At 41.4% G+C, this 18,382-nt stretch overlaps 1 protein-coding gene across 3 annotated transcripts in view; it reads right to left on the bottom strand.

The window, feature by feature from the left end:
* NUP93 (nucleoporin 93) overlaps positions 1-18,382 on the bottom strand; it is a 73,805-nt gene that overhangs the window by 36,480 nt on the left and 18,943 nt on the right. The window contains exon 1 of one of the 3 annotated variants that reach the window (XM_084861228.1): positions 4,738-4,818. The exons of the other annotated variants lie outside the window; for them this stretch is intronic. The gene's annotated coding sequence lies outside the window, so the exon portion shown is untranslated. Of the gene's footprint in view, positions 1-4,737; positions 4,819-18,382 lie in introns of those variants that run through there. 3 annotated transcript variants of the gene reach the window in all.

Raw genomic sequence — 18,382 nt, 5'->3', positions numbered from 1 at the left:
GGAGTGACAAACACAAGCAACAGGAGGAGAGAGGGCAAGGCCAGTTTTCAAATACAAACCGCCGGAGACTGAAGGGAGCCAAGGCCTCTCACCCAGCCCATCCGTACAGGAGGAGGAGGAGGAGGACCCTGCGCTGTGGCACCCCCCACACCTAGCGTTAAAGGGCACATCAGGATGCCACTCCATCCCGGCTCAGAACAGATGAATGCACGCCCATGCCCTCCCATGAGACTTTCGCCCATCATGTCTAGCTAACACAATGGACCTAAAATCTTGACCTTGCAGGTTTATTTATTTATTTTAATCCTCATCTTAGGATATTTTTTTTTTCATTGATTTTTAGAGAGTAGAAGGGAAAAGGTGAGACAGAGAGAAACGCCGATGTGAGACACATCTATTAATTGCCTCCTGCATGCCCCCGACCAGGACGGGGAGCCTGCAACCCAGATAAATGCCCTTGACCGGAATCAAACCCAGGACCCTTCAGTCCACAGGCCAACACTCTATCCACTGAGCCAAATCAGCTGGGCAGTATATCTTTTTTTTTTTTTAATGTTTGTTTATAGGTGATAAATTTATAAATGCTATCATCTACTACCACACAGGCTTCCGAAGACTCCATACACAGCTCAATGAGTCCTCTTTGGAGTCAAATGCAGACAGAGGCACAGCACAGACCAGGAATCAAGAGGCCTGGATTTAGGGCAAAATTGACTGTTTTCCAGATTTGTGACCTTGAGAAAGGTTGTTTAACTACAGTAAGTCTTGCTTCACCTAACTGTCAGATGAGCTGATTGTACTACACAAACTCTCAGGCCAGCTCCAGAAAGTCCACCTCCATGACAGGTGGGAACGGGTAAGAAATGAGCCTGGTCACTAACACTACAGCTACAGTTCACTTCCAAAATAATGGTACCTTGAACCACAAAAGAAATACAATAAACTTTGGTTTTGAAAGCAGCAGACATATGTTTTATATATAGAATTACCAAACCCACAAAGAATGAGAATGAAAATCAGAACCAAACATAGGAATGCCAGTTTCATCTTGCACAAAGGAGCAGCATCCTGTCTTCTGTTTTCTGAATATCCATCTTACACTAGAAGGAGTAAGTTTCTACATTTTAAAAAAGAATGAGGAAGCACAAAGCAATGGATTGCAGAAGTGCTGATATAAAATATCTGTGTAAAATTCTGTTTTACTCATATTTGCCAACAATTTCTTAAAAGCATTCATCGGAAGCTATCTAGATATAAATGCTAATCAAATCTTTACTTCAGGAACATCTCAAAATTGCGATCTTCTAACAGAATAAAAAGTAGCTGCTGCAAATTGGCAAGACAGTGTTAAGAGGGTGACTTCAAACTGGACTGAAGGAGGATAACTCACGTGCGGTCCCCTCTGTCACAGGGCTCCTGGTGCCGCCATTTCCTTTCCTCCTCACTGCCATCTTAGTGCCACCACGATGCGTCCTAGCGGGCCAGCAGGCATGCTTGCTTATCTACATGATGCCACTCACTGCCATAGCATTCAAAGGTCTGCTCTGAATAAATTTTTTTATTTTTGTAGCAAAAAGAGCCAGCCCCCGACTTTTTACTACCAGCCAGGCTAAAATGTGATGAGAAAACCAATGAGCTTAGTCAAGCTATTTGGGAAACCCCTCCAAGTGCCAGAAAGGAGAGCCTCTTCCCGGCAGCCCAACCTGAGTAGCCCATGGTGGAGGCAAAGAAATGGAGACGCACCTGGGCCTCTGCTGTCTCCCTGAGCACCTGCTTCCATAAACCAGAGAAAGAAAATCTGACCAGACTCTCTAACCAAGTTTTATGTAGAAATGTCAAAGGCAGGCTGACACCTCTCATGCCATCCAACCAAACATTTTATGCACGCAAAGCTGTAAGTAAAATGGAGTTCTAATTTGCTGCCCTCACACTTTATTTCAAGTGCAAGCCTTACAAAATCGAAGGAGGAAGGCTCCCATTGCATTTTATGTCTCTATATACCATGTATCTAAACAATTAATACATTAAATGTCCCTCTTGGGGTTAAAAAAATATACAGGGATCTAAGCTTTCATGCTGGAAGTGTAAATAAGATTTCCGCAAGCTTTATGGAATCTTTGTAGGATTCTAAACAGGACAACTGAGCCTTCGATTTCAATGGAAGACTGATGTGAAAACCGTCCTCTCGGTTTCAAGAGCATCTATTAATGAGAAAACAGCACTCAGTGAACGCGGTGAACAGCTAGTGCCCCCAGACCTGGAAGAACAGCTGGTTTTATAAATTTGATATCGAGTGAAGAGGCTTCTCCAATAACCATTCTGTGAAGATTCAACTCCTAGCACAGCCTTCTGAGCAAATTCGTCAAGGTACAGTTTACTGTAAATTTACACTTACTATAAATCTTGAGGGTTAAGTACCCTTAAAAAGATAAACACACAAATCAAAGTTAAAATCCACTTGTTTCCTCTAAGTAATAGCATGAAGGAACAAAGGAATTAGCCCAGTCAAATCCAATTAATTTTAAAAATCAAGATTTCTAAGCTTACAAATAGAAACAAGAGTTTTCCAAGAGTAGCTTTGAAGTGAAATTAAAACAGAAGGCACTAAAAATTATTCTCATTAGTGAATGAAAGCTCCAATCTATTGATCTTTTAGGGCAAAATCTTGTCTTGTTAAAGCATTTTTTCTTGTATATTTTAATCAGCTGTTACAGATCATGAAAATATTTTCTTAAAAATGAACAGCAGCAGCAGCAACAAAAACCAACTAAAATCCAGCAATTTTCTTTAGGAATGGAAAATAAACTGACTGTAAAAGACAGTGAAAAGAAGCCTGAACTCTTTTAAATATACCATATTTAGATTTATTTTTTTCTCTCAAGTGTCATTTTCATCTTTACTAGTGATAAATTCATACTTCTCATTACCTTAAATTAACAATGCATAGTTAATTAAAAGCATGTGTTAAAATCGTCAATTTTAACACATATATAAAACCTAAATATATATATAACTATATAAAACCTATATTTCAAGTATATATATCACACTTGGTTTCTAACACATTCATAAAAGAATGTATCCAAGAACCTTTGTTACACCTTTAGCATCTGCAGCATTCATTTTAAAGTCTTTTTTGCCCATTCAACCAAAGGCAATTTTTCAACCTCGCACAGCTATATGAGTATGAGAAATACTTACTGTAGACAAAAGGATTCCATTTTCTTCCAGGGAATGTTCTCCATCCTCCCAGAGAACTCTTGTATGCAGGGTGCAAATTCATTTCTGAGTTTTACAGTAACAAAGCTCTCGTGGCACAGACCTAATGTAAATGAAATGGCCCTGCAGCTGCCTTCAGAGCCCAGCTCACCTCAACCGTGATACAGCTAATTGTTAAAAATGGAGGCTGAGGCATTTTCCATACATTAAATTAAGGAGCGCTGATGAAGGCGCTGGCATCCACCCACTTCAGACAAAGGAAAATAATTTGCAACTGTACCGGGCATGGATAATTGAGTCATCTCCCTTACAGGGTCAGTGTGAGAGGTTTCCTCCATCTTTACAAAATGCAAACCACAGCTCATTGTCTCGTCTCAGAAATCAATTCTTTGCAATGCTGCGCTGGGTCAGAGTTTTAAAGGAATCCTGGTCTTGGGGAAAGCCAGACCTCCAACAGCCAGACAAGCTGAATTCTTCCCTGAGCAGCCCTTCTCCGCTCCCCACTTGACAGCTCCTCAAGTCTTCCCATTGTTAAGAGTACAGAAAGTCCCACACCTCCAGCAGCTAAATCTCTCAACTAGGTGAGCAATTTCCAAGTCCCCATTGAGGAAAGAAGTCCAGACCTTACTGGTCCCATGACACAAATACGTTCCTGAGATAAAAAGCTATACATCATTGTAATATGCATATACAACAAGAAAGCTGCTTTTTAATGCGGAATTAAAAGCATTTTATCTCTGATATTACTCAAGGCATTAAAAGTGTTATAGCCAACATTTACAATGTTATTACCCTCTGGATAATGCTTGCATGACTTAGGAAGTTTTCATTTCACTTACACAAATCACATTCTCTACACCAAACAATCTGAACTATATTTAAAGGACTCTAAGCATACTCTTCTGAGGATGAATTTTAAAAGAAAAGAAACTTTAAGAATCCACACCTTTGATGTTACTATTTCTTTTTCATGTAAAGCCTTATGCTAAAGCATTTTCTAGGAGATAATTCCAGATATCTCTAATTCTAATAGTACTTTTTTCCTGTAACAAAATATAAATGACTGAATTCCTTGGTAAGGTATCCTACACACACACACACACACACACACACACACACACACACACAGTCATCTACAATCCCAAAGAAGGATCTGGTTTTAGCAATGAAAAGAAATTCTACTTTAATATTTTATCTCAAATAAGAACTGCACTTCACATGCATCTTTTTAAAAGAATCCTAAAGAAAGTCCCCACTTAAAGGTGAAGTCTGCAAAAATCCTAAATAAACATTTAAATCTTTAAGCAAACACCTCTCTGCCCCACCCAACAGATTTTTTTTTAAAAGCAAAATATTAGAATGACAAGACACAAATCGGAGCAATTCTCAGGAGAATCAAGTACTTTTTCTATCAAACCAAGACACTGTCTTCCAGAGGCACTACAACATGCTGTCACTCTATTTACAAGGTGCATTTATTTTCATTTCTTTACAAAACACAGGCAAAGGCAAGCCTACCTGCAGCTCTCAAATTCAAGGAGTTCCAGACCGGTGGCTGCTGTGGGTCACTGCAGCTCTTCCATTCCTTCTATGTGGGATGAGCTGTTAGAACCAGAGCTTAAGTTTTCCCACTCTGAACAGCCAAAGTGGAGGAGGAAAAGGAGGGGTGGGAAGAGAGAAGAGAAGAGAGGAGAGAGAGAAAGAAGAAAAAGGAAAAGAGAACACCCCGCAAATGTGGACATGACTGAGCACTGAAGAGTCCACGTAGACAAGGAGGCTGCAGGGCCCTGGGAAAGGGGTGCCTTGCAGCCCCCAGACCACAGCATCCCCATCCTTCCGCTCTACATGAATTCAGAGGAGTCAGCCCTCAGTCTCAAGGCACAAACTGATGGGAGTAACAATTTATAGGTTACAGAAGGGTATTTTATTGTTAACGGACTGTACCAAGTTAAGATTTAAGAGGGGGAGAGACAACATGTAGGCAAGAAATGCTGTGATACTTTTTCCCCCGACCCAAGCTACTGCAATTACTCTGATGTGAATTTTTGATGACTTCCGACATCTTGCGTGGTTAGAAACCGCTTCGGCTGTCATGTCTGGGTAATGTGGAGCATGCATTTGCTGCATTGTGATGCAGTGCTGTAGCCACAGACTGTTACTCCAGTTGTGAAGCTGGTCCCGTAACGGAGCAGCAGGAATCTGCACATGCCATGATGCTAAAATAAATGGTAGTTAAAAGATTTTATACAGCAGCAGGCAGCTCCTGCCATTTTAGCCTACAGAATGTGTAGCTCCCACATACACAAGCACCTCAGATGACTGCGCCCTCGTCAACTGCACCGTCCTCCACACAGAACAGCAAATTCACCATCTTAAGCGTTTGGCCTCGCAGTGGTTAAAAGGTTTTGATACTGTTTAAATAACTATTCAGATTAATTATAGCTTTCAACAGAAACGAGGTTATTTGCATCTCAGGAACATACAGCCAATGAAACTGTCAGTGACACGGGGAAATGCAGACCTTTTATTAACATATGCTCGGCTCAACTGTCACTTCTTTATACAACATTCAGGGGGGAAATGGATGATGTGTAAGTAATGAATATTCCCATTATACTTAACGGTTTTTCAAAGTGTTCCTCAGAAGATTTTCCCTCCATGTTTTAATGTACAGCCTGAAACTTAAAGACTGCATGAAATACTAACATGTTTTTCATTGTCACTAAAAGAAAGTCAGTGCAGCAAACAGCTATGCAATTACAGGGAAGCTTGTGAAGAAGCAAAGATGAGACCGCACTAAGAAACAGGAGCCAGATGATTAAAGTCAGGCAGGCAGGTAGTGGACGGCAAAAGAAAAATCAAGAGAAAGACTCTTTCATCTTCAAAAACAAAATCCACAAGCCCGATGATTGCAATCTGCTGGCTGCAGAACCAACACCGATACTGCAGAACCCGAAGGACACACGAGGCTGGCAATTCCATCAAATATTTTAAACAAATATTAACTTGGCTACCTGGCATCTAGAATTTGGCTACTTAAGGTTCTTCTTCACCTCCAATCATCGGTTTGGTTTTTAAAGCAGAGCCAAGTTACAGATTTCAATGCTTTAAAAGAAAAACTAATATAATGAACCAATATAGCTCGCAACACAACTTTTGTGAATTAAGTGCCCCGAGTTGAGATGCTTCAGACATTTATAAAAAACGAGAAAGCTATGTGAGAGAATGAACAGAGAAACACACTGGAGTGTGAACAGTGAGTAACAGTGGAAGAACTTATGTTACTAACATGAAAATCAACTCATGACTTCCTTTGTTTTATTCACTGTGATAGCACCAAATGCATAATTTGGAGGTGCATGTGTTAACAAGCTCTGTGAAGCTCAAGAGCTTTGTAGTTCTGTTTTTCCCCCTCACTTAACATTAGCAGCACCCACAGTGCTACTGAAGCCACAGCAGATGTCACAGTAGTTATAGCGAACATTCAACAATTCGGGTTTTTTTTGTTCCAGACCCAATACAAGGTACCACTAGTAGCTGAGAAACTGCACAAGGAAGGAGGGGAAAACCGTGTGTGTTGGGGGTAGCTTTGAAATTAACCAGGCTAGGCTTATGCTCCAATTACTGAACAAAAGACAGTCCTGGGGGACCTCTTTCTGAACCAGCCCAAGAAGCAAACTCTTTTGTTTGGGATCAAATAAACACCGCACTGGAGCATAGTGGATATGCAGCAATAAGAGGTCCTGCCTGGGGATGGCAGGGGCAAGAAGAAAAAGAACCCAAAGACCCCGGTGTGGTTATGGTGAAACCATGTCACCGATGGTGAAAGCCTATTCTCGGAGGAGCCCTGTGAGGTTCACTATGGGTGAATGAGAAACCCCTTTAATAGCTAAGAAACAAAACAAAAAATGCCTCACTGAGTCACTCACTATTAAGACACTTTTCTTCGCAGTATGCCCCACAAATAAATGGAAAGGATATTTATGCCAGAATAAACGGTACACCCGCTCAGACTCCATCTCCCTCCAATCTAGGAGAATCCTAAAGAAAGCAGTTCAAAGACCTCAGAGCAGAGGGTACTGGGAGGCGTTAACTAAGAACTCAGACCCCAGGTGCCTGAATATGTACGTGAAGGTTGTAAACACTGGAAAGAAGCCACCTCATACCTCTCCGCTTGTTTTATCCTCAGCTGAACATAAAGTGGTCCATTCCTAAATGTCTATTCAGTAGTCCCTTGTTTAATTTTGTTTTGTCTTTATATAGCACCAAAAACTAAAAGAGAAAAGGGAGATAACTACTGGACCCAGCATCCTATATAACAAAAGGCAAATTTGCAAATAGATCGAAGGGTGGAAAGACCAGTTGCTATGATATGCACAGACCAACAGGGGGCAGACGCTCAATGCAGGGGCTGCCCCCAGTGGTCAGTGTGCTCCCACAGGATGAGTGCCGCTCAGCCAAAAGCTGGGCTCATGGCTGGAGAGTGCAGCAGCAGCGGCGGGAGCCTCTCCTGCCTCCACAGCAGCACTAAGGCTGTCCGACTGCCGGCTTAGGCCTGCTCCCCTAAGGCCTAAGCCATCAGTCAGACATCCCCTGAGGGCTCCCAGACTCCGAGAGGGTGCAGGCCGGGTTAAGGGACTGCCCCCTCAAGTGCACAAATTTCGTGCACCAGGCCTCTAGTTTATTAACATAAGGAATAAAAATGGGCTTGCTCATTCAAATGCAAAGATGACATTTAATCCTTTCTACCAAAGAGGACCAACTTTTCAAAATCCTCTGCGCACTGCACCATTCTGCAGCTAACTTGAACATTACTTACACACTATATAAAAAAAAAACCTAGACACCCACAAGTGTAAAGACAGACAGATGGATCTTACTGCTACAATGGCCAAAGTGTATTTAGGCCTCTGTGTATTTGAAAGATCTCCAAATTTCAGGTGAAGGCTTGAATTTTCAAACAGTATTCCATATAAAACTCCAACAAAGCATGCCTTTAGATAGTTCCTTAGAATCCTCTGTAATCTTTCTAGAAAAGTTTCAAGTATTATTTCTATTTTCATCTCTCTCTAGATTCTCCCCAATGAGTCCATTAAAGAACTCCCAGAAAAGTACATGTATAGGATCCCGCCCCTAAAGTTTTCCTAAAAAGTAGGAACAGTTACTCCAATTTAAGATATTCAGATTCCAAAGACTTTCTGACCTTCTCCCTCAGTTAATTGGTTTGGAAAATTTCTGAGTAGGAAGGAAGGAAAAATATTGGAAGATGGCTCCAGTTTCCACAACAAGGATGAGGAGACATTTTTGAAGGTGTGGCATTAGTATCCTGCCTTTTTTACTGTTATCATTAATAAACAAGATTACAGAACAGAAGAAAGGAAGCCACTGAAATTCTGTGGTTCAAGTAGAATTATAATAACCCCCAGTGAAATTATGTTCAAGTGAACAACTGGAAGCTCTGAAGTGCACTGACAATATGCAGGGCGGCACCCAGAAATCAAACTTTCTCAGATCCCTGGGGAGCTCTGTTCTGCCTTCTGCCAGGTCCACTGGGCTGCTGGGAAGATCAAGTAATATCACTGGTGGGAAAGTGCTTTTAAGAGTTAAGAACGAGAGGCCATGCAAGGTTGAGCATTAACCGTGCCCGAGTGTCTAGCCTTCTGAGGCAGCACTGGATCCTGGCTGTCTTCCCAGCCCACCATCACCATCCTCCTCCTGGCTCCTCTGTCTTCGCTGAGACATGGTTCCCTTGCCCAATGCTACAGACTTGTCCTATATATTTCTTTTCCCTGCCACAAGTCTCACCTCTATACCAGTGGCTCTGGAAAATTCTGTCAGGGGCTATTCTCTGAGTAGTGTTTCTTATCTTATCACTCAATGTTTCACCGTGATGTTTTACCAGAACATCAAAAACTGATGTGAACTCTCAACCCTCAATCTAGTTAATCTTCCTAATTTCCCAGCCTTGACCAACAATGTCAATCCTCCTTGAGTTATTTCTGAACCTCCTTCCTAAGCCCAAGGGTCATGTGACTTATTCCAAACGTCTCCCATACACCGCTTTCTCTCTGCTTTCTTGGCCACCAACCTGGTCCTGGCCGTCATCACCGTAGCTGGAATGCTACAACTATTATATTTCTGAAAGACATCTGAGCAAGTCTCCTTCCACTGGCCAAGCCACTTGCCACTTCCATAAGTGTTTCCACACTTTCCCTGCTTCCTTTTTACATTTACCTGCTCCAAAATTTTCAACAGCAAGTACTGTCTTCACTCCACTGCTTGGCAGTCCCTCCTTCCACATTTTAGGCCCCCTCCCTGACAGATTTTATTTCTTAGCATATAACCTATCTTTGGTCAGGTTCTTACTCTCACATCCTCCTTCACTTCATGCAAGCTAAACCCATTTAATCTTTCAAGGTCTACTGAGATCCTGTCTACTCTAGGGGGCCATCCTCAACCACCCCAAAATTCATTCATCAGCACTCCCTCCCTCTCCTCCGAACCCCCATGGCATTTGGAATCTCATGTCATCCCCTTTCAATTTTGCCTGCCAGTTTACACTGTCTTGGACGGCTTAATCCTATCATAGGAATGTTAGGCTTGGTTCTCCAGGTAGAAGCTTTCAGAAGGCAGTATCTGCAATTTATGTTTATTCTAATCTTCATCAGTGCCTACCACTTAGCGCTGAACTTATGAGCACTAACAAAACTACTTGGTTGATTTTTAGTGTTCACTAGGCCCCACCCAAGACAGGTGCAGGCAACTACTTAAAGAGGCACTAAATATAAATATTATTTTTGCTTGTTGTTTGTTCTTTCAAATCTCTTCAGCTCCCGGAGATAAATGCTGCCTTAGGTAGTAAGAGAAATGCTGATGTGGTTTTGGCCATTGTGCAGAGGCACCAAACTTTGCTTTGTGACTAAGCATTATTACCAACAGTATTCAATTCTCAAAGTCAGCTTCCTTCTCAGTTGCATCTAGAGCCAAGGAGTTGCAGGGAAAATGAGATGGTCCTGGCTAAAAGTCAATGTTGCGGAAGTCATAGCTGGTAAGTCCGGAAAATCAGCCGACAATGAAAAAGCAATCTGCTCATTTTATCAATGGCACTTCACCTTGAGTACTGTTCTGAGTGAGGACCACTGCCTCGGGGATGCCCACAAACCAAAGAGTGTAGAGGTGGCTGGAAGCTTAGCTTAGCCCACATGAGTGAAAGTAATTTCAGAAGTAAGATTTTCCGCTTTGAGCATGTTTTCAAGAAGTAGTTCCCAGGAAATACAGTTACTAATGGGAATAGGCCAACAGGGGAGGAGGAAGCATCCTCAAATATTCCTCCAGGGCAATTCATACTGCAGTCACTGCGGTCCCAGGTTGCAGAAACCCAGAATGATGAGAAAGAGCTCTAGTGCGCGAGTGCACACACACACACACACACGTGCACATACACACACACACACACACAGTATCTATAAAGCCATAGTGTTCAGATACAAGGAACAAATGATTTTGGCAAGGACTTGTAGACTAAATGGAAAAGTTCTATCTTAATAAAAAATAAATAATAAAGTATATGAAGACTTATCAGAGTCACAGCCATAAAACGTCAGGGGTAATTAATTTCCCCTGTGGCACAGATTAAGAAACTAAGGCTTACAGGGCTTTTGCACAGCACTGTGGGGCACCATACCAAGAAAAGCTGCTCAGGTGTGCGCCAGAGCCCAGATTTCAAGTTATTACATGGGGTGGGAGGGAGAGGACACAAAAGAACAGCTGCTAGCTTGCTAGTTCTTGTTACCAATGTACTTTACACAACAGATGTATTTATTACCAGGTTGATTGTAAATAGAATTCTTTTAGACAAATTCTATTTTAAACTGAGCAGGGAAGCTATTATTTGAAGGAGTACTAAAGCTCAATATGGCCCCAAGATTTCTTTTATAAATGCAGATACTGAGTTTGACTTTGCTTACTAAAGCAGGTTCCATCGTATTATTAATATTATTTTAGATTAAAGACACTAAAACCTTCATTTTCATGTACTTCTTTTGCTATACATATTTACTATTTTTGCTATTGGCTGGAAAACACTGATGAGGCCGAAAACTGATTTAAAAAAAAAAAAGGACCCCTCAATAGAAAAAAAAAAATTACTAAAATTATCCAACCATCAATGACTTAAACAAGGGGAAAACTATATTTTGTTATCTGGTGAGAATTTCAAGTTTACTGACATACAAAATATAGGTTCCTGAAATTTTTCTATGAAGAAAAATTGTAGGCAGAGTTCTATTTTCTCATTAATCCCTTTTATAAAGTTGAATATGGCATTACTCAAAGCAATATATAAAATTTGAAATCAAGATATAATAAAATTATATTCAAGGATGCAGCCTTAAAAAAAAAAAGATAAAATTATATGAGAAATAACAAAGTGAATTTGAAACAGAAAGCATGGTGATAGGATGCTCATCCTTCGTGAGCAGGGGAGAGAGGCGAGTGGGGACAGTGACTTGCATCAGGACAGACAGCCACGGCAAGTGAGGCAGGGACTCTGTCTAACCCCCGGAGCTTATACTGTCCTATAACACAACACCAGGTCAGGCCTTCATCTCTGTACTGCACCCTTCTCTTCTCTAGATTAGGAACACAGGATCTGTATTTCTAAAACGTTTGTGTGTGTTTTTAATCAGGCTGATTTTAAAATCTGCTTTTCCCACATCATTCTTCTCTCTGTCAGCCTTCCAGAGGGACAAGGGCAGAAATCATTGTTGAGCCAACGGTTCAGTTTGATTAACTGCTTCTTACCACTACGTCCCCCAGCAAACTATGAGGTGACTAAAGGTAACTAAAGCAAACAGCCCCAGTTCTGCTACTTTGCCGTCTCACATCCTGGGCATGTCAGATAGCTGAACCCCTCATGTAAACTAAAACACTGAAAATCTAATGAAGGTAGGAATCTATTATATCCACTTACAAAGCATCATGCCCAGGGTTAAGTGTTCAACATGTATTTATTGATTAACCTTTAAGATGCTGAGGGATGTTATTCAGAAGCTCTAGAAACGTCTGCACAATTGCAGATTGTTATCAGCCTTTTCCGACTCTGGCGCTTCTTGGCAAATTTACATTTAGAATTTAATTTGTATGTTTCTATGTCGCTTCCTACATATTCTTTGAGCCTAATTTAATTCTATTGTATTTAACACCCGATAAGATTACCTACATATGATTTCTAAAAGCAAGAGGTAATCAGGTCTAGTGGAAAGTACAAGTTGGAGTCAAAAGAATTCAGTTCTAGGTAACCCTAAATAAGTGAGGCACCTCATGGCTCAGTATTCTCATCTGTAAAATGGGGAAATTTCATCAGACCTAAATGAAGTAAGAACACGATTCTTCAACTGTCTATACAATATAATTATTCTTCAAAGCAAAGTCCTTTTAAATGATTTCTAAAACACAGGCTGCACATGTTAATACATCTTTCAAATATGCAGACTGATTCAGGCATGTCTAAGGAAATATTCTGCCTTTCAGCTTTCTCTCATGGCATCTGTTGTTACTAGTAGCTAAGGAAAAGAAAATCTAATGTCATTAACAGTAGATCCCAGGTCCGCACCACTCACTCAATGAGGGAGGGGAGCACAGTGAGAAGCAAATGAAAAGGTAAACGAAATGAGGCTGAGTGGCGTTAAGGAGAAAGGCAGAGAAAATGGGGTTAGGAAGAAAAACAAGTCCATCTTTCATCTCTCCTGGCTTTTCCTGATGGCAGACGGTGTGTGTAATCTGCTGAGAGACCAGATTTAAGGCCTCCCGTTGGCATAGTCCAGCCATGAATTATTAACGTTTGCAGAAGCGACAGCAGACCCACTTACAGCGATCTGGGAGGACAATGACAATTAACCAAGATGGAATTAATAATCCCTCCACTTCCCTTTCCTCTGTCTCCTCTCCCCATTCCCCTCTGGGCTCTGACTGCTTTTTAGGCAGTGTATTTTGAGCTACAGCCTCAGTTAACGAAGTCAATACTACCTCCATGGTGAAAAAAAGTCAATGACCAATTAGAAGTCATAAGTTTTTAATATATATAAGTTTTTAAACATATATTTTATTGACTGCTGTGTCCTTGATGGAACAAAGATAAAAACAAGGGTGGTAATAAATTCTTTATGGACTCAAACAAATAATTTAAAAGTGGGCAGACGGCTGGAAAAACAAGGTTTTACCTACACTAGACTTCTGTAATCACTTAACCTTGGTAGATCTCAAACTGGAGTGTTTGTTAAAACACAGATTCTGGGATCCCACCTCCATAGATTTGGATCCAGGACAGAGGTGGAGCTGAGAATTTGCATTTCACACAGTCCCAGAGATGCTGATGCTGGTCTGACCCCACACTTTGGAATCATTGAGAAAAAGCCTCTTTCGGTTGCCAGAGGTACTGAGGGCATGAGGAGAAAGGAGAAGGAAATTAAAACCAACCAGAGGTAGAAAGCTAATACAAAGACAGAGATGAGATTTACAGCTCCTTTCCCTTCCGAACTCCCAAAGAAAGACCTAGATGCCTGAAGGGCTCTGCAATATGTCTGCTATTCAAAAACAAACCCAGTCCAGCACAACCTCCTTCCCCCAAAAATGAGCTAGTAGAAGCCCTGGCAAGTATTCCTCAGTGGTCAGAATGTCGGCCCGCACACCGAAGGGCATATACCTGATTACATGCTCAATCCCCAGTCCCAGTAGGGGCTTCCAATCGATGTGTCTCTTATACAGCTTGCTCGCGCGTTCTCTCTCTCTCTCTCTCTCTCTCTCTCTCTCTCTCTCTCTCTCAAACTAGTAGGATGAATAGTTAAAAAATGGTGAAGAACGCACATGAAGCTGGGAGTTAATCTATAAACTGATTTCCTAAAACATGAGGAACAAAATTAAGTATCCCTTGGTCATTTTTCTTCCCCATCATCCTCTCTACTTAGGATTTGGCTTTAATGTATAATCAGTTCCTTTGCTATGTACTATAACAGAAAAATCTTACACACCTTCGAAATAAAGCTGAGTCAGGTATCAAAAACACAAAAGTAGAATATAAGCAGAAGCTTTGGACAAGGGCCAAGAATAAGAAAATACAACTTCCGGTACCCATTAAAAGAGCCAAACTTGAGCAGGTTAGCTAGATGGAGAAAATAAGTTCCACTTCTTTGGGGTTTGCAAATGCAGAAAACACAGTGATGAGAGTGTGTGAGGAAGAGGCCCCCGCTGGCAGCCAGCAGGGCCAGGTTCCCACAGAACCAGTCCCTCCACCAGCCCCGGACAACCTCACGTCTAGATGGGTGCTCGCTCCACAGAGAAGACAGCCATGATCTCACAGCTAACCCGATTGGGGAAAGGGGGAAGAGAAATTCAAAAGGACAGAAAGAAAGAAAGGAAAGCAAAGAAGGGAAGGTAGCAGGGGAAAGGAAGAAAATGGGGGTGAAATAGAAAGCAAAAAAACAAATAAAAAACCTCTCCCCCAAATCTACTCTAAACCCTGACCGTCTACCAGTAGTTTGCCTGAAGTTTCAATGTGACATTTGCTCTGGTTTGCCACATTGCATTCGTTTGGCACCAATGACCTACTCAGACAACACAAACCAGGTGAAAGGCCCTGGGGGACAGAGCTCAGGAAACCCCGAGCCCTTCACTTAAAGGGCATCTGTAAACTAAGGCAGCAGCAGCAGCAAACATCAGCACCGCTTTTTGTTCCAAAATATATCTAAGATGAAAAAATGAGGCTTGGTTTACTCTTCTAAGTAGCACTTTCATCTCTACAATTGATTTCACTTACCAGCAAGCCTTTCACATGGAAAGAAACGGAAATGTCACTCCAAAGAAAGTAGGTGAGAAAAGGTCCAAGAGGAAGGAAAGGACCAAAACATCAGTGGCCAAAGAACTACCCTGGTGTCTTTGCAAAAACAGTAACGTGGCATTCTCCCAACCAGTCCAGCCCCTGATGCTTTCCGCAGCAAGGCATGATAATAAGGATAGAGGGCAAGGTACCAGGAGTAACTGAGTTCAAGTTCAAGTTCCACCTCAGATCAGAACTAATCTCTCTATCTGGGTCTCCACTTCCCCTTCTAATAGAAATGATGACAACACCCACTTAACCCACCTGAAACATTGCCATGAGTTACCAGATGGTACTGGACAAATGGTAAAGAAAAGAGGGGTCATTTATAGGAATTAAGGAATTCTAAATAATAACAGCCATTTTTTTATAGTTTATCTCTAACACGTGCTTTATGGACTAATTCCTCACCTGTTAAAATGGATCTATTTTCCTTATAATTTCAAACAGATGTTCCATAGTCTCAAGTACCTGGTCAATACAATTTAACATTCCCAAAATGGTCCAGCAACTTCCAGGGGTAATACAGCCATCTAGAAAGCGCTATGAAGCCATTTTTCAAGTTCTCTAAAGTAAGCATGTCTTCGTTTTGTAATTAAGGAGAAAAGTAGATTTTCCTCCTAAAGCCATTCAGTTCACATTCACTCTCAAAATCCCAAATGTAATGTTTCCTGGTCATCTAACTCCCTCAGCCCTCACGCAGGACGTGAGCCTCCCTCTGTTCCAATCGAGGGTCCCGGTTGGGAAGGAAAGTCGGTAATGGGCAATGACTACTTCTCCTCCGCCCTCTGAGCCCAGCGCCCTCCGAAAGCAGGACCTGCACCAGCCCCTCAGCTGGATTCTGGAGAGTGGCATCAGATCCAGGCTGAGGGCCACTTACCCGGGAGTGCTTAACTGGGACCTACTCTTGAACACCACAAGGACATTTTGGTTCCCTGCTCGGTCTTCTCTTTGAAATTTTGTTGTTAGTTTGCATTTATTTAAAAGAGCCAGTTAATGCCAAAACCGGTTTGGCTCAGTGGGTAGAGCATCAGCCTGCGGACTGAAGGGTCCCAGGTTCGATTCCGATCAAGGGCATGTACCTTGGTTGCGGGCACATCCCCGATAGGGGTTGTGCAGGAGCAAGCTGGTCGATGTCTCTCTCTCATCAATGTTTCTAACTCTCTATCCCTCTCCCTTCCTCTCTGTAAAAATCAATAAAATATATTAATAAATAAATAAATAAAAGAGCCAGTTAATCCAAAGGATAGCAATTCGTATGACTTTAGTTGGCATTCTATTCAACTCCGAAATCCCATGCTGTCTCCTAGAAATGAATAATTTTGCTGTATAGAGAAATTACTTCCTGTATTCTGGAGCAAACAAAGTTGAGGGCTTTGTCTGTATCTTTAAAAACTAAACACACGTAATTCCCTTAGACAGCCAAATCATATTATAAGATTCAATATTTCAGCATTCCGGCACACTGCCAGAGCCTAATGGCCAGTCAGACGCTAAGTAAGGAAATGGGTCTGCATTAAACCTACAAATAAGTCAACAATCAATAGTTCAGAATTACGGTAAAAATTTGATGTGCCCTTTAAATTGCTTCTAGCAGCATCCTTCTAACCCAAGCTCAGCTTCAGAGGCAAAACAAAACAAAGATGATCAAGCAGAAGCTGAATACAACAATTTTCAAAGCACAAAGCCTTGGCATTTCAAAACTAAAAGCTGCTCCAGGATTTCACAGAAATCCTTTGCTGTGTACCTGCAGGACAGTGAAGCTGAGGCATATCGGGCTGAGCTTTAGACAGTAAATTGAACTGACAGCTCAGAAAGCAGAAAAGCATGACAAAAAGCAAGCACCTGGAGAGGATAAAGGGATGAAGCAGGTTTGGCCTTCTGTAAAGCTCAGCTCCCCCAAAGCCAGCTGGAAAGCATGTTCCACCTTCTCTCTTAATCAATATTGTTTTATTACTAAGCTTATACAAGTAAGAGCAATGCCTGCCACACCCAGAGAGGGCTTTCCCCTCGTTATTTTGCTCTAAATGAACACTCTATTATACTTCTCTCTCATACTTCCACTATCTCTCTCTCCTTCAAATATCCTGGAAATTCACTCCTTTACTAAAACATTGTCTACAAATGAAATTTAAAACCTAAGGGCTGCACTCAAACCAACAGAAGGGAGCTCAAGTCTGGCAAGCCTAGCCTCTGAGGCCTTAGGTTCCTCACCAGTGAAATTCGGTGAGCAATAGTATCCACATCAGGCCATTACTGAAAAGAATTAAATGAGGAAACCAGAGAGTGTTTGGTACAGTGTCTGGACATAATAAGTGTTCGGTAAATCTTAGCTTTGCCTCCCTGATTTTAGCTGCCATGAAAGCATAGAAGACAGGAATTCAAATTTTTTTTTTCCACATGCACTTCGGCTGCTACAATGGAGGCTTGGCCCAAAATGTACCTGGAGTTTCTTCCAGGAAAGGGTTTCTCTCCAACAGAATTTGGATACAGTGAAAACTGGACTGATTTGCTAGTGAACCCAAGAGCATTAACTATGGGTTAAATCCAGAACAGGCAGCAGTTATAAGCTGGGAAAGGGCAAGATTCAAATATCCATTCAAGTCCTTTAAAACCTCAAGAGAAAGGTTACCATGAAGTTCCCTTAGGGGCTAGAGAAATATGAAATAGGACACCTGCTTAAATAAAAACCTTTTATTAAAATTGCACTATTAGATTCCATGCCATACTCTCTCATCTTTTCTGATGTGAAAACATCTAAAGAGCAAAGTCTTATTCCTTCAGAGTCCACCAATTCAGAATTTCTAATACTCCATTTGGTCTTGGTCTCCATTATGTGCAGAAAAGCCTACTCAAGCATATCAACGGCACGAAGAATATGAAAGAATTGTGTTTTTCCTACTTAGACTATTTCTCATACTTGTTACATAAATTCTCAGTATGCAAATAGATGCAATCTTATGAATGAACCTCATCTCTTCCTTAAATTTACTAAAGCAGCTCTGGCAAGACCTCTCTCCTTGGTACACATGCTTAGTAGTTTCAATTTCTAGAAACAGATGAAAATGACAACTACATTTCTTTCAAAATAATCCTGGAATTAAGCTACAGTTCACCCAAGCAGAATGCACTTTCCTTCAACGGAGTTGAGCCAGGAAGTTTATTGTGCTTTTTCCTCAATGTTACATTTTACCTATAATCTTCCTGAAGACCTGCTGATCATTCGAGGAAAGTCTGACCCTCTTTCCAACAAATTACCGCAGGATTTCTGAAACCAATTCCTACTAAGGA

The sequence above is a fragment of the Pipistrellus hanaki genome, assembly GCF_964339955.1.
Source record: "Pipistrellus hanaki genome assembly, chromosome: 15".
Classification (NCBI taxonomy): domain Eukaryota; kingdom Metazoa; phylum Chordata; class Mammalia; order Chiroptera; family Vespertilionidae; genus Pipistrellus; species Pipistrellus hanaki.
This window is presented reverse-complemented; position numbering and strand designations above follow the sequence as displayed.